Below are 16,874 nucleotides of genomic sequence, written 5' to 3'. Positions count from 1 at the left end.
ACTAGTTTGTTAATAGGTATGGAAAATGTATCTGAAGAAATGCTGATTGCCATAGCCAAACAATTTCCTGTACTGAAGAGAAGATTACATGAACAGTATTTGGTATTACTTTTACGTGCAAGTTTCAGGCATTCATTAATGTAACAACCGTGATCCAAAGTGTATTGACAGCTTCCATATGCTCAGACCAATAAGGAAGTTTTATTATTCATTATTTAGGCTCTGATATTAACAATCAGCTAAACTTTATTGTATTTACTGCAACATACTAAACTCTAAGGCAGAAATTATCTAACAGGGCAACAACTGAAGAAGGTGAAGTAAAGAGGTAGTTAAGATAAAATTTGTGTGCTCCTATACATTTTAAGTATTTTAACACATTTTAGGTATACAGCAGGTGCATGGCAGTTATTTTGGTTATCCCAGCTTGTTGGCTTGATTTAGCCAGCAAGTCAGGTAGGGATTTAAATTATGCAAAATATGTAATAGATCCAACTGGAATGTACCCAGTACATCACAACTAATACTTTTCCATCTGATGAATGGACAAAAGCCTTGTACATAATCTTCAGGAAAACAAGCTTTTTAATATAAAAGTCAAGTTTGCATTTTTCCATTCATTGGGTTGAACTATAACATATGCTCAAATGATCTGGTTAGAAGCCACATACCTTGTATAAACCTAAACTTTTTATGCCTCTGCTAACAACAGTGCATACGCATTACACTTTCAACCTGAGGTTCTTAGTTAAAATACTCTACAAAATAAGTAACAAACAGTTATTTGAGTCATGCCCCATTTTCTTTTACTAATGCTCCCACCCACTCGCTGCAGTCCTCGTTTGAGGCTGGGTTTGTTAATGTGGACACCTCGGTATTTGTGGAATCCTATTACATTTTGGTGTCTTAAGTGCTTTGGTATCCTATTTCAACATTAAAAAAAAATCATTTTATCTTTCATTAAGAACTTCCAAACGCTTAAATATCTTCTGGCTAAAATCTTGGTGATTTTAAAACTTACTGAAGTTGTTTCCTGAGAGTTTGTTTTCACCACTAGAGGGTAGAGAAGTACAGCAAGTAAAAATGCCCTGATCTACAAGGAAAAAAACCTCCTTTTAGGATTCAGAGGCTCCTCCATCGTTATTTTCAACACGACTGTTCAGATGGAGTCAAGTTAACAGAATACAGCTCCCAGGAAAGAGGTGAATCAAAACCAGGTAATTCCCTAGATTACTTGCAAACAAACTTCTGCCAATGTATTTGAATATCAAGGTTCACTTCAACCTGAGTGTTAAGTTTGCAACACTGAGCCCAGGTATTCTCTAAGGCTGGAAAGCTGAAGCTGAGTTATGCATTAGGTAGCCTAAACTACTTATTAAAGTACACAAGTACTTTAATAAGCCTGCTTTCATAAGCCTGGTGGGATTTTTGATGAGTACTTGTCCTCTGTATCTCTGCTTTGCAATCCAAAACTGTAATCATGATAGCCATTTTTGTGATGTGTTTTAAAGTCCTCTGAGGGTATTTATCTGTATGCAAGAATGCAGCATCTGGGAATAGGTAGGTGTTTAAAATACAATTAGGCTGGTTTCTAACCATCTGGTGATATAATTAAAATATGGTATGTGGAGTAGTATATCACTGCAGCATCTCAAGGTTAAACTCAGCTTCTTGGTTAAACTTATCTGAAGGTTTATGCACTGTAACTAAAGCATCTGTAAGTTACAAACTGGACAATTAAATTCTAAGACAACTTCTTTTGAATGTATACAGCAGAAACAAAATGTATGAAATGGAAGATAGTTATGTACATCCTTTGCTGCTCAGAAGTTCTTTCTAACATAACCCAATAAAATTTGTCCTCCACTGAAGACAACTGCACGTCAAAAAATTTTGTTGCAGACAGCTCAGATACTTTCTAATGGATTCCTTAACTCTTTAGAGATGTAAATAGCGTACAGGGCTTTAGGTGGCATCCCTGAACTCAGGGTTTGTTCTATATGAATGTTTTCTAATTTCAGTCTATACATGTTTCTGTTATTCATCAATCTGAAGGGTACTAGTTCTGATGGACTGGGTATATTATAATTTGACTTATATATTTTGCAGAATTAAAATCCCCACCTGACTTTCTTGCTAAATTAAATCACTTTCCTAAAGCAGTTTGAAATGCCATACCATTTGCAAAAGAAAGACTTTAGATGTTCCATGGGCTTTGTTTTACATTTCTCAGTGATACCACTTTCAGCTGCCTGGTGCTAGGACACTTGTCATCGTCGCTGGGGTTTTGCAGCACTGTGCTCCTCGTTGACAGAATTTGTAGTAGGATGTCTGGTAGTGCTCTGCAGGGGATTTAGGGACTTCAGAGGAGCTCAACCTATCTCAGCTATGAGAAGCTACTCTAAAAATGAAGAGTAGATACCAATGATTAGGCTGTCAAGAGAAATTTATTAACTCTCAGTAAGATACAATAACTGGAGAGATTTTTTTTCTTTTCTGTTTTCTCTCATTAATTTTTTTTCCTCTGTGGAATAAAACTCTGCTCAGAAAATAACATTTTCCTCTTCCAACAAATCATTAATTGCTATCTGACTCCTTAGGTAAGAAACACTAGAAGCCAGTGAATACTGTTTTAGAAGCATGCCTATAATTAAAAGATAGACACTTCCCCCCAAATTATACGTAAAGTAAAAAAGAATCAGAAGATAAATACATCTTTTCACAAAGCTGAATTTTTATATATTCAGAACAGATTTTGACTTCCTTAGAGTTTGCTAAAAGCATTAGATGAAAAACTCCCACTTTATTTAAAAAACATCTGCTGTAAAGAATTCCTCCTTGAAACAGTCACCTTTCATTGCCTGCTGCCATACACATCAACGACTTCGCTTCAGCTCCGGCTGAGGCAAAGAAAAACAAAGTGGGAACAGACGCAGGCCCAGTGTGAATGAACGGCCTGAACCCTGTTTATTCCCCACTTCTTGGCGCAGGCTGTCTGATAAGAGCAGGAGGGGGAAGTCTAACAGCCCAAACCTCTCTGTGTGGAGCACTACCTATAGCCAGAGCACCACCTATAGACCTAGCACCCTCTATAGCTGGAGTACCACCTATACCCTGGCACTTATAGCCCCAGCTCTAGGTGCTCTGGAGAAGAAAGGGTGACTTTAACCTACCGCAGCTGTGGGGAAAGGTTTATTCCCACCTACTGGGTCCAGTCAGCTGTGCTGACCCCAGCCCCGTTCTTGAAGCAGAGCCAGAGGAAAGCAGTCGCTCTGTGCCAGGTGCGTTAATGCTGCTGAAAATTAAGCAAAAGAGTGTGACACAGAGGCTATTTGGGAAGGGAGGCAAGAGTCTTTTTGGCTTCCTTGCAGTCTGAGCTTGTGAATAAGGAGATGGATGTAGGGAAACCTGAGGGTTTGCTCTATGCTGTGCTTGTTGAGGGTGTGTGTTCACTGCAGGCACCGTTCGAGTGATTGTCATCCAGCTCAGAGAGTGCCTATTAGTCTTTGCTTCAATTACTGTTTCCTCATTAGTGGTATGTTCTTGGCTTTGTCCTTCTTGTGGGCTTAGGCCTCTGGAAGACACATTCTCTAATTCTCTGTACTGCAGCTGGTGAACCGATCCATGTGAGTTGTGGGTGGTGGTAGTGGGGAAGTGCCCTTTTCTGAGTACACGCACAAACTCTGAGGGATGCTAGAGGACTAACAGCTCTCAGTTCATCTATGACCTTTTTACAAAGTGAGCAGCTTGGTTATTACCCAAACTGGTTGAGATAATTATGCAGAGACATCATACCTTCTGTCTGTCTTGAACTGAATGCTGCATTGACTACATACTTGAATAGGTGGCAAAGGAAATCTTTGGCCTAACACCATGGTTTTAAAGTAAATACTTATAACACCAGGGAAGTTTCAAAAAAGTAGGAGAATGGTGACGTGGTGGTGATGTTTAAAATGCACAGGAAGATTGACCTAGGCAAGGCTAGGCTAGCTACACTAACGTTACCTGTTAAACAAACCTGATGTTTTCCTTTGCAATTACTTGTTTGGGAGGTGATGGTGATTGCACGATTGCAATCTGTCTATGGCTTTGAAAACCTTTATATAACGTAGAATGAATTCTCATTTAAAAAGGAAATACTTCACAATGCCAGCAAAGCATATATTAAATGGGTTAAGAATAGACTAACTGGCATATTATGAATAAGGCAGTCATTGGTGAGGAAATGTTATTCTAAGACTTGTATTTATAAAGATCTGCCTTAGATCTAGCGCAATTGACATTGTCCGTGTGACTTGGAGCAAAAAAATTACTGCTGAACACATTTGCTCCAAGGTCTGAAGAAGACTGAGTAATCATCAAGACAAGGCAGTCCTTCACTGGACTTTGGATTGCTTGATAAGCTGGGTCCTTTCCACAAAGGCAGGGCATTGACATGCTGGACTGCGAAAGGCAAGCTATCAAGTAGGGCGCATATCTGGGAAAGAGTGGCTGTAAAAAGGGGCTAGTGATAGGGTCCTTTTAACTTGGCATGAGTTGCCAGAGTGATAGTATAGCGGAAGGATTGTGTGATGAGTTTATACACACAAAGAAGGAGTAGCAGAGTGCTAGAAAGCTGTTCTTCTGATATCTAGTTTCTCAAAAGTACTTTTGAAACAATGGGAGATGTACAGAAAAATAACTTTAGGATCACAGAACACAACTTACAGTGAGAGGCTTGAAAAGACTTGATTAAAGAATGGATTAAGAGGTGATTCCTCACAAATATGCAGGTTTCTCGGTGGGGGGTAGGGGGTTGGCTAAGGAATACTAGAGTCACTAATATATTAATGGTGAAAGACTTAATGAATACCAGTGGCTGGCAGCAGAATCTGACTCCTGCAAACAGGAAATAAGCCACCATTTTTGATCTTGGATTGGAACAAACTATTGAAGAAGGCGTAGACGTCTCTCTTAACGTGTTCAGCTCAAGCTTGGATGCCTTTCCAGAAGAAAAGTTTTAGCCAAACAAATTATTGGGCTTAATGCAGAATTAAGTGGATGAAATGTAAGGTCTTTTGATACCTTGCAGGTCAGATTAGATGATGTAATGGTCCCTGTTGACATACAACTCTATGACTCTGAAAAGGCTGTTACCCAACATGTTCTAGCAGTTCAGTGTAGACAAGACAGTCTAGACTGAAGCACACACCAGAAACCAGTGCTTTTAAGCAGTTTTGCAGGATTCCTTTTCATTATAAAATAAAACCCACTGGTTCATTACAGGAGAAAAGCCAAACTGGCCTTAAAGGAATGACCTTCTTGGACCGTTTGTCCTTGGCAGGCTTATAGTAATGCCTAAATAACAAGTAAGGTGTTGTCTAGTCAGGGAGCAACTGAAAGCTACTGCTGCTCTTCTGAAATAGTTTTCATTTTGTTCTTCCAACTTACTGTACTTTTTTTCGGTCATTTGTGGCTTGTTCCTGCGCATATGAGAAAACAATTATACCATATTTCTCATGCCAATACAAAATGTTCACTATTAAAACAGTGTATATTTTGTTCTCCATTCATAAAATCTACCCCTTCCCCATGATTGATTCTGCAGATTAGCACAAATATCTGCAGTTTTGGTTTCAAACAAATTTCTCATTTCTTTCTTGCTCTCTCTTTTATATGAATATATGACTTTTAATAATCTAGTGTAGGAAAATCATAGTGAATCTTTTCTTTCAAGTGGCCCTATAACTGTGCATGTGTGACTTTATGTGAACTATAAATCCTGTTACATTAGTTATCTTTTTTTAAAAAGTTTTGGCCATAGCTTTAAGGGGCCGCTCAAGAACAGGATATACTGAGTTTATAGAAAGCACTTCTGCCTTAGGTTTTACAAGATGCAGTCAGCACTGCTGAATACCTAAATTCTGAGGGCCTAGGACTTTCTTAATAAGATCTTTTTGTGGAATGCAATTTTTTTCAGGGGTTATAAGTCTAAATCCTCCATTTATTTTTAGTGTAAGTACTAGGCTTGTACGTGTAAGTAGAGAAATTGACATAACCTTTCTGCCTTTGAACCATCTGCAGATATAAAATGCAAGCACAGTTACAGCTTTATGTATTGTGCTGGTGTAAAGACATCGTACAAAGGGACTCCATATTTCTTATGCTAATCCAGTTCTTATACTAATCCATATTTGCCCAGATTTTGCAACTTTACTTAGGAATCTAACTTTCAGTGGATAAAATAATTCCTTGGCTTTCCTCCAGTCTCTGACTCCTCTAACCAGCATTTCTTTCTGCAAGTTTCATGCAGTATATTCTTTAGGCAAATGTGAGTGCACAAACAGAAATGCAGACGGATGCCAGTGAGCCATTACGGTCCATCTGACATGGCTGAGCCATTTCACATGACTGCAAGTATCTGGTGGGTTATTATTAGAGACCCCAAACAATCCTCAAATTTAAATGCTTGCAGATTTTAATGTCTGATTCTTTTTAGGCACCTGACTGAATAAATAGTTCAGTTGTCAGAGGTCAGGAGCTTTTGCACCTCCAGTTGACGTTTATGTGGCAAGACAAGCTTTATGTAGTTTCAAAACAAGCCTTCAATTCCTCTGCCACGCTGTTTATAGCAGCAATGCTTGCACATGCTAGTTCTTCCCCTTTTAGAAGCAGCAATTTCTATCACAACAATGATGCTATGAAGCAAAATTTACACACAAACCCCAGCTAACGATCTAGTTAGCTGGGAAATCACATAAATGGTTTGATTGATTTAAACATTGTCTTGAAATAAGGCTCAGTGAGAAAATACTAATAATGATCCCCCGCCCAGGTTCTGCTATTCCAGCCAATGTTTTGCCAGGTGCTTTGCTATTTATTAACACTACTGAGCTGTAGCTCTCAGATCCCTGTGTTGTTTTGTTGTTGGTTGGTTTTTTTTTTTCCCCCAAGGAAAATTTTGACCTCCAGAGGAGTTCTTAGTTGCAAAGTAAGGGGAATGTATTAAATTGCAAGGTTGATAGGTTGTTCTTGCCATTTTAAGTGCTTACACTGCATTAGCACTTTTCTTGTTGGAACCAAGCACACAGAGAGCTATCCTACAGTTTGGAAACAGCTACTCTCTGAATCTGAAGTTTTCAAAATGTCTTTGCAGCCTTACAATCAAATAGGTGCATTCCACAAGGAGTCTTGAAGACTGGCAATGGGCACAAGGTGGAGGGAGCTGGTCACTTATCTCTCAGCCAAGCTAATGGAGACAAATAACATGATGAGGCCTTTGTGCCTTATGAGGATAACCTTACTTGGCTGTACTGTCTTTTCCCTATTTACAAGAAAGCTAGACATGGAATGGCCCCCATTCCATGTTCTATGAAACTAGTTCTCTTTTTTGAACTCTTCTTTTTAGGTATCAAGAAAATGATGTCCCTTATTTTGTTCCTCCTATATGCTGGTGCAATATGCATTATTTAGAAATGCTGTACTTCATTTGTCTGTCATGTATAATTATATGAAAAAAAGAGCAAAGATAAATGAGAGGCAGGGGAGAGAGGGCAGTAATTGAGCAACATTTCTTTTTCCTGCCTCAATCCCATCAAGGGATGTGTTTTCCTCCCTATTAGGCATATTTACTTCTCTCCATACGGTAGAATTTACGTTCGTCCATTAAGAAAAATACATATATGACCTAGGGGTGTATGTGGCAGCAAGTCAGGAATAATTTAGTCATGAGATCATATCTGAAAAGAAGTACATTGCCACTGGAAAATGTTCTGGTGGTGTTATGAAAACACTGTTGCATTTGTATTAAACGATGCGTTATTGTGATAATGCAGAGTAATTAATATGTTAGTGAGCATATGGATGAGAAATAACCAGTTAGAAAGTAGCATGTCACCAACAGCTGATGATGAAGTTATACTTGGACTAAGACTAAAAATGACTTTGACAGCACATTTCATTTACATGAGTGCTGAATTAATCACTGCCCTTAGCTAATGCATTTACCAGACTTTGTGACAACACGGATGAAACTTAGATTCCTTTGTGTTTCTTTCTTCCTTGCATTTACATGGAAAAATGTATTACGTCACCCTAAACTCTCAGCTCAGCCAGTCTGCGGTGCCAAAGGGCTTACAGAACATTCATCCCACCTTCTTCAGGAAGTTATCTACCAAATTTTACATGCTTCCTTACTGATGAAAGTAATATACTAGTCGCTCGGTAGTTTCTTGTTTGTAATTCCAGAAATACTATGAGGAATATTGAAAGAGATAAAAGATAAATGCAGAAAGGAACCTAAAATGGGAAATGAGGACATAAATTGTGTTCTTTAAAACAGTTATATGAGATGGTAAGGTAGTAGAATATAGCACGGTCTAAGGACATTTTACAGGAGGAAAAATTACATACAACCTGTAATATCCTGTGTGGAAATATGGATTTTAAATATATCATGTTACGTGCTTCTGTATGAAAAGTATCTTTGCAACATTAAAGGGTGAAATTTGGTGAAAACCCCAACTATAAAGTTGTATAGGCTCTGTCTACAGTGGCAAGGGGCAGGGACCAATGCACACACTGCTTGCTGGATCTGCAGTACAGGGCAGTTGGTGCTACAACTTCACAACACACTTGAGGGATTTTTTTTAATTCAGACTAACTTCAGACTGGTCCCAGAGACTGAGTGCTGGAGCTGCTGGAGTACATTAGGTGCAGTCCTGCTGTTCATCTTTCAGTTTAATTTCATCTGAAAGAAATCCAGTTTGTGCATGCCAGCTCCACTAACTCCACCATACAAACAAATGTGCCATGTACATAAAAGTACAGGGGCAGTTGCTTCAAAAGAGTAGATGTATCTATTAAAAGCAAAAGCATGACTTGATCCATTTATGACTGCAATACAGGGGAATGTCGTGCTTGCAAGTAGCAAACCCCTCTATCCTTTAATGCGCAGGAGGCATTTCTAAATCAATGCCAAACATTATGATTTCAGAGCTACAACATACTTACAACTTCTGATGTGTTCACTTAGTGGCCTGGGGGTATGTGGAAAAAATACTTGTTAAGAATTACAATCTTATGCTGTCAATTCCTCTGTCATTTACAGAATTGCTTTTTGTAATGCTAATTAAAACAAGGAGCCTCAGTAAAATGCGCTTGTCTCTTAAACACATTAGTTCAGAAGTATCTAAAAACCAATGCTAAATACTGAGCTGTCCAACTTCAGGCCATAACTTATGGCAGGTGTGCTTAGGTGGGGCTTGACGAACTCCAGCTCGTCCCGCTTGTGCTCCAGGCTGCTGCGCGCCCACCTGGGAGGCAGACGGCTTCCTCAGCACGGCGCTGGGCTCTGGCAGGGCCGTGCTCCTTCAACAGGAGTAGTTGGGCCGGTTACAAACCTTTGCTGAACTGCACGGCCTTTGGGTCGAAACTGGCTCCAGTGCAGCAGCCTCGGAGGACGGGATGGGCAGGGAGCATCAGGGCTTATCTGCAGCCGGGTGGGGAGGTACGCTCCCAGGCACCGGCATGTCCAGCCGGCGGATCACGACTCCCAAAACTACCAAGGAAAAACTAGTTTGCAAAGCCAGCGCTGTTAGTAAAGTTTTTTTTCTCTGAACAAAGGCTGTGTTGTGGTTGCCGTGTCCCTGAGTGCCCCCACTGCCCTGACTGTCCCTGCCAGCCCCCCGGGGCTCCCCGTACCCTGCCCCGGGCCCAGGACCCCATGTCAGGGGCCGTCAGCCCCTGCCCCACCAACACTCCGGCTCCCCACAGCCCTGCCCTGCCCGGCCATGGGCCCCTCCGAGCCGGGCCTACACGCAGGCCCCAGCCCGGCCTCGGCCTCTCCCCATCCCCATGGAGGTGCCCGATGCCCGGGGCTGGGGCTGCCCCGGTGCCCCTGGCTCCTGGGGGGGGTTGGATGGGCCCTGGCTGCCAGGGCCTGCCCTGACCCACCACGGGGAGCCCCCCCAGCCCCCAGGGAGCCCCTGATCCACACAGGGTGCTGACAGTGGTGGTAAAATGAGCTGTAGTTCTGGATAATCTTTTCAAAGCACAGACTTTAAATAAATGCTACTGTCCTTCAACTCATTGAAAGGTAAAGAAAGAACAGGAGAGGGCTGTAGAGTTGCATGTGTCCCCATCTCTGCACGCATGCGGAGTGTGGAGCCAGCTGGCAACTATAAAAGGCAGAAATAAACAGGAAAATATAGTGTGTGAGACCTCAGGCATATAAAGTCTTTTCTTTCAGTGATTCAGAAGCAGGTTTGGTTGTGGGCAGCTCAAGGTGCTCACCATGAGCTAAACCTCTCAGAGAGCAAGGCTGGAGGGCATGAACCAACCTGGTTAATGAAAACGTGACCAGGACATGTGCTTTCTGAATTTTGGGTGCCGTGGCCAGTGATGTAATGATGGACGAAGAAAATGGTCACCCTTTTACCCAGGCAAGAATTTCTAACGTAGCGAAGTTTGAACAGGGTTGAGACACTGCCATTTTCCTAAAGCTCAGGAGAACCCAGGCAATGTAGTACTTTGTGTTGCAACCATGGGCCCCACAACCCCCAACGAAGGTCAGGGGAGGAGATATATATATTTGTGTGTGTGTGTGCAACATCTAAATATGACACTGTAAATATGTGGTTGAACTCTTGCAGACAAATACGCAACAGCACCAAAATATAGAAATATTTAATGGACAATAGTAGGCCAATAGGTTCTGGTGACAAGTATGCATAATATTGACTGTATTTCTTAGTATTCTTAAAGTGTCTTTCATGTGAATTTATTCCCTATTTGAATCTTGACTGATAACTGTACATGATGGTGCACTGAGATATACAAGTACAGTGGCTGTAGGAGTCAAATCACTTTAAGTTTTCCTGCAGTCTCTAAACAAGAATTTGGGCTGCTCTTTCACTGAGTAATGAGACCAAAGTTCAGGAAAGTGAGGGCAGTATGCTTCAGCATTTCACTTGCATGCTGTAAGTGCATGCTACAATCCCCTTTCGGAAGGGGATTTGTGTTAGTCCTGGTAATCTTGCCAGCACTCCTTTCATTCTCCCCCAGTTCCTCCTCTAACCTCAGCTGTCTTGTTTTGCTTCAAGTCTTAACCTGTTTTACGACTCTCCTACCCTCCCTTATTCCCAGAAGGATATGCATCGATGATGAAGTATTTCCTGCAACACAATATTTGTAAATAGCTTTGGGATCCTTTAGAGTGAAAAAGGGTATTTGAATGACAGCTGTTTTAACTCATCTGTGATTTTCTTCTTTAAAGGAAACCCATTGTCCTAATCTGTGCAATGTTGTTGTACAAAAAAAGATTGTATGATAATCAAGGTAGATTACCTAATCAAGATTGATTACCTAACGAGAGTTAAAACAGTCTGTGTTATTAAGCAACTAGATAAACAGTTCACATTCATTATTTGAACTTACAGATAGTGTCTTTATGCAGCTCACTAGGGTTTTTTTAATTTCTACAATTTGTTATTTCTACACCAGAGTTTTCATTAAGCTCTTAAAAAAATATATAAAATGAGTAACTCTAGAGTCAAAGCATCAAGCATCCCAAGAGTACAGTAAGTTATTTCATATAGCAGTTAGAGATATGAAGAATCTCTGTGCAACTATAGAAAAACACCAACAAGTTGCACAAGCCACTATTTTCTGTTTCTCTGCAAGATATCTGAATGTAAGGAAAGTGGGAAATAGGTAATTTTAATATTTATTCAGAACTGAAACTGCTTATATCTGAGTAATATTTGTCCATAGGTAAAGTATGGTTGAAGTTTTAAATGAAAATATTTTTGTTCAGGATCAGAATGATGAGGCTTATGAAACCTTATTTTGGCTGCTTAAGGAAGTCTTGGGCCGACAGAACCTGATCCTCATGGTTGACTTCAGTTACCCAGACACTTATTGGGAATATAACACGGCAGTGCACATGTCGTCCATCAGGTTCCTGGAACGTGTTGAGGACCGCTTCCTGCTACAGATGCTCGATATGCTGACAAGGACCAACGCATTGCTTGATTTACTGCTCACAAACTGAGAAGACTTGACAACATAACCACCAGTGTTAGCCTTGGGTACAGCGAGCATAACATGGGGGAATTTAAGATCCTGCTGAGCACACTGAAGACCAGCAGTAGGACAAAGACCCAGGATTTTAGAAAAGCCAGCTTGAATACGCTCAGAGCCCAGCTGCATGGGGTTCCATAAGAAGCATTCATAGAGGGCAAAGAAGCGTCCCCTCCAAACCCGGGCTGTTCTATGATTCTGTGTTTGTTATACTTCATTGATGTAATACACTGTATATGTGTATATATATATATATACACAAAAGACCAGCACTTTATGTTTCCTCTGTTCAGGGGAGACCATTTCTCTTCCCACCTACAAATTGGTATAAAATTATATGTGATAAGAGGTGGATTCATTACTAGGTCAGCTGAATTTCTAGAACTCACAATGAAGGCAATGAAACAAAGAGTGGCATCATTCATAAATCCTGTCTATATACATTTTGGGTAGGTAAACAGTGAAAAAGAATTTCTGATTTAAGGACAGTGATGTCTCAGAACCAAACAGTTACAAGCTGGCTTTAGGAGGGTAGCTTCTAGAACAACCTTCCCACAATAATGAGACCTATGAGTACTTTAAAGTTATATTTAGATAATTTTATTCATTTATTTTTTTTTAAATCCTATGACATATCTACCCTTAAAGGCAGAGAATCAGACTCTAGGGCCCAGCAAGTCATATGGGCCCATATGACTTTCCATTCTCATATGCAAAGTTAGCTAATATATTATTAAGACTATCATGTGTTTTAAAGTTGTATTCAGAGCTATTAAAAAATCAGAGCCAAAAAATTTAGTCAGTTGTGAATGCTGTCTAGCAGCAAAAAATGACAATAATTTCTCTAGCGTATGTCTGAGTACGTACTACTGAAGGAAGAAGTTAAGAAAAACTGAAGGGAGAAGATTTAGCTATCTGCAGAGTGTTCTGTTTCTGCAGCATGAAATAACAGAAGGAAGCTCTTTTGCCATGAGACCAACTGACAGCTGCTACCGGAGATACCTACAGGAGCTATTTGTGGATCTTCCTTTGCTGAAGGGCATATACAAAAATATATGTGCAATTTGTGCTTTTAGTTTTTACCAATCTGTGTAACTGGCCAGAAAAAAAATGATTTTTGATACCTCTAAAAACACCCAGTCAATTGCAGATTCACACGCATTCCCATAGATTTAAAATCAGCTTAACAATTCTTCATGTACTTTTAGGCACAGAGCATTAGCACCATTTTTCCTCTTTTCTTTCTCTCTCCAAAGCAAATTAAAAAGAGGGATCCTTATTCCAGAATCGTATAGAGAATGACTAAAGGATTTCCCTTGTAGAAAACGCTCTCTCTCCCTGCTGTCAGCTTTCCTCTGTTTGAAAGATAGCGTTGCTGTCAGAGAGGAGTTGCTGCAGGGAGACAGTGAGCTCTGAAAGCTTGTGCCTTGGCCTGGAGAGTGAGAGTTGGCCTCAGCCCAAACAAGAGGAAGCTCCCCTGTGTGCAGAGGGACTATTGCTGAAGGACATTACGTGCTACCTAAAGAAGGCTACAATTGCTCATCGCAGGACTGGAGCAAATTAGTAACCTCTTGTGGCTGAAGAAAAATCATACTCGGAAGAGAAATGCTGTAATTTTGAGAACTCATACATTTACAGCTTGTCTTTCCCTGCTGTTTTATGTGCTTTAGCACTGTCTCATGCCAGTGAAATTAGAGCATGGGATGAGGGAGGGGAATCATTATTCTGCTTTATTTTAAGAGTGCCCAGTGAATGCTCTACCTGTGATGATCAGTGAAGTATCTACAACTCAGGTAAGAAGCAATAAGATAAAGAAGCATGATGTTAATAGGATTGAGGAGTGGGCCCATGAGAACCTCATGAGTTTCAACAAGGCCAAGTGGAAGGTCCTGCACCTGGGTCAGGGCAATCCCCAGTATCAATACAGACTGGAGGATGAAGGGATTGAGAGCAGCCCTGAGGAGGAGGACTCAGGGGTACTGGTGGATGAAAAATTGGACATGAGCTGGCAAAGTGTGTTTGCAGCCCAGAGATCCAGTCATATCCTGGGCTGCTTCAAAAGAAGCGTGATCAGCATGTTGAGGGAGGTGATTCTCCCCCTCTACTGTGCTCTGGTGAGACCCCACCTGCAGTACTGCGTCCAGCTCTGGGGTCCTCAGCACAGGAAAGACATGGACCTGTTGCAGTGGGTCCAGAGAAGGGCCAACCAAAATGATAGAGGGCTGGAACACCTCTCCTCTGAAGAAAGGCTGAGAGAGTTTGGGTTGGTCAGTCCGGAGAAGAGAAAGCTCTGAGGAGACCTTATTGCAGCCTTTCAATAAGGAGGCTTATAAAAAAGAGAGAAAGACTTTTTACGAAGGCCTGTAGTGGCAGGACAAGGGGCAACAGTTTAAAACTGACAGAGGGTAAGTTTAGATTGGACAGAAGGAAGACATTTTTTGTGATGAGGGTGGTGAGGCACTGGAACAGGTTGCCCGGTGAAGTTGTGGATGCCCCATCACTGGAAGTGTTGAAGGTCAGGTTGGATGGGGCTTTGAGCTACTGATCTAGTGAAAGATGTTCCTGTCTATGGCAGGGGGTCAGACTAGGTGACCTTTATAGGCCCCTTCCAACCCAAACCATTCTGTGATTCTGTGATATATGACTTGACTCCTTCATTATTTCATTACTATTTTGGGGAAGATTTACTTTTCAGCATTAAGAACTTACTTTGTAGATTGTGTAGAAGAACCTCAAAAAAAGAAAAGGCTCTTTTACAGAATAGACAAACCAGCCTGATAAACAATAGACTACAAGCTAGAAAGAAACAACAGAAATTTATTTCACTTTATTAAATACTATGGATGCAGGTAGTGAAACTTGCTGTTATTTGCATTGTAATAGTATTAATTGTTAATATTATAATGATGACTATTAATGTCTTCTGCCTATTAATATAATGCAGATTAATGCAAATGTAATGAGAGATGGGATAAAAGAACGCCTGTGCTCACTGGTACTCATGTAAAATGAGACCACAAACAATCCAATTGCAGCCTTGGCTGATCTCTGATGCTGATAAACAGCTGATGTAGAAACTGATGCAGAAGTGGCATCAGTCACAGTTACAGATGTTGTGTTACAGTGAAAAGGGGAGAGAGTGGATCAGAAAAATGATTGTGCAAGTTGCAGTGTGAAGGAATGACATTAAGTCTCTGCCTCCCAAAGATAACTTTTGATGTAGAAATTGAAAAGTTTCGAGTCTGTTGAGCAGAAAAGACATGTAGCCCTATGAGCTGTTTCTGCAGGTCTAACAGCTGAGGCATTTCTTAAATATCCTAAGTGAAAGGTACACAGCCAAAAATGGGATTTTTACAAATAAATCTAGCTGGTTTTAAGAGAATTCATGTTCTTTTTCCAAGCCATTTCCAACTTTATAATGAGAGTTTAACCTTGTGTTTGCTTGAGTGTGCTGTATCGTTCTTTATCCATGCACTTGTATGATAGAACTGCAGCCAGGCTAAGATGAGGAATTAGGTTATATTGCCTGTTTGGAGGGAAAAGATCCAAAATACAAGAGCGTGTGCCGGCAGACCTTGTGGATCTCACACACTGACATGTGTATAAATGCCTAGGGGCTACGGCACATTTCCTGCCAAGCCTGGGGAGCCTGGGTGCTGGTTTTGCCAGGTCCTGGAAAGGCATCTCCTCTGTCAGGCCCAAATCAATCCTGCTCCTGTAAGACACAGGTGGCAGAGACCTGGCTAACTCTGGGCAGGCTCCTTGCCTATTGTGCCTGTGTAGCAGCTGTTATTGCTGGACTCTATACTGGCTATAGAGTCTCCAAATTAGAAATGGGACATGTTTCCTCTGCTCCAAGGCAACTGAAGACTTTGACTACCAAAGCTGTATGCCAATAAATACTATACAGTGAAAGTATGATTCCCCCCCCCCCCCCCAAGAAAGAAAAGACTATTTTACCACCGCTAATTTAAAAGAAAATTACTTCAAACTACATCCCTTGAAAACAGACTTTGGAGGCCACACATTTACAAAATGGCACTAAAGAGAAATAGACATATTTATTTTTTATCTGAGGTTTGCTCAGAAAAGATGTATAGATTTGAATAATTATGAATCATTCATTGAAAATCTTGCATCTCATATGTGACTGCACAACTTCATGGCCTTTTCACATAGAGATGCTACTAACTGTTTTGCTGGTTGTAGAGTTTGTCTTTCAACTTTGAACAGAGCAATTCTGGATAAGAAATAAGCATTTTCCCCTCCATTTGATTCCTCTGTGGTGGAAAAAAAAAAAAAAAGACATAATCTCAAGCTATTTTTAAAGAAAAGATACACAACTTATGTGTCTGGAAAAGGCTATATGGTTCTTATTATCTCATGACCTGTAGCACTATTTTAGAGAAGAATAATAAGCTCTTCACTGTAATATATTCTGGACAGTCTGGTTGTCACCTAAATTCCCCAAGTTGCATTAGACTCAATTTGACTTTGGTTAGGCTTTGGGTTTGTTGCATTAGCAATGAAACAGTTACTTTAGCATTTCCTTTTGCAGCTTTCCATTACAATCTATGTGAAATCCAGATGTATTTGTTTTCTTCCAAAGAGTTACCTTGGGATACAAAATCACAGCTAATGAATCTGAATGTGTTGGATCAGATCTTAGTCCAGCTCTCTGGGAAACCCAAATTCCATTACCTCAAAAAGCTGAGCCCAAAATACATTAAAAATGCTTTATATGCCAAATAACCATGCTTATTGATCATACCAAAAGCTATTGTTTTTGCTTGACAGGAGGAGTTAACACAGTT

The 16,874-nt window shown here is 40.6% G+C and overlaps 1 protein-coding gene and 1 long non-coding RNA gene across 2 annotated transcripts in view; one reads left to right on the top strand and one right to left on the bottom strand.

The window, feature by feature from the left end:
* The window catches only part of LOC104317856 (arylsulfatase D), a 112,736-nt gene that overhangs the window by 72,859 nt on the left and 23,003 nt on the right, over positions 1-16,874 (bottom strand). The window lies entirely within an intron of this gene.
* LOC138681959 (uncharacterized) overlaps positions 1,077-16,874 on the top strand; it is a 53,881-nt gene continuing 38,083 nt past the window's right edge. Inside the window, exon 1 of the long non-coding RNA XR_011322198.1 lies at positions 1,077-1,217. This is a non-coding gene — a long non-coding RNA (uncharacterized lncRNA). The remainder of the gene's footprint in view (positions 1,218-16,874) is intronic.

Source organism: Haliaeetus albicilla, chromosome 25 (genome assembly GCF_947461875.1).
Source record: "Haliaeetus albicilla chromosome 25, bHalAlb1.1, whole genome shotgun sequence".
NCBI lineage: Eukaryota > Metazoa > Chordata > Aves > Accipitriformes > Accipitridae > Haliaeetus > Haliaeetus albicilla.
This window is presented reverse-complemented; position numbering and strand designations above follow the sequence as displayed.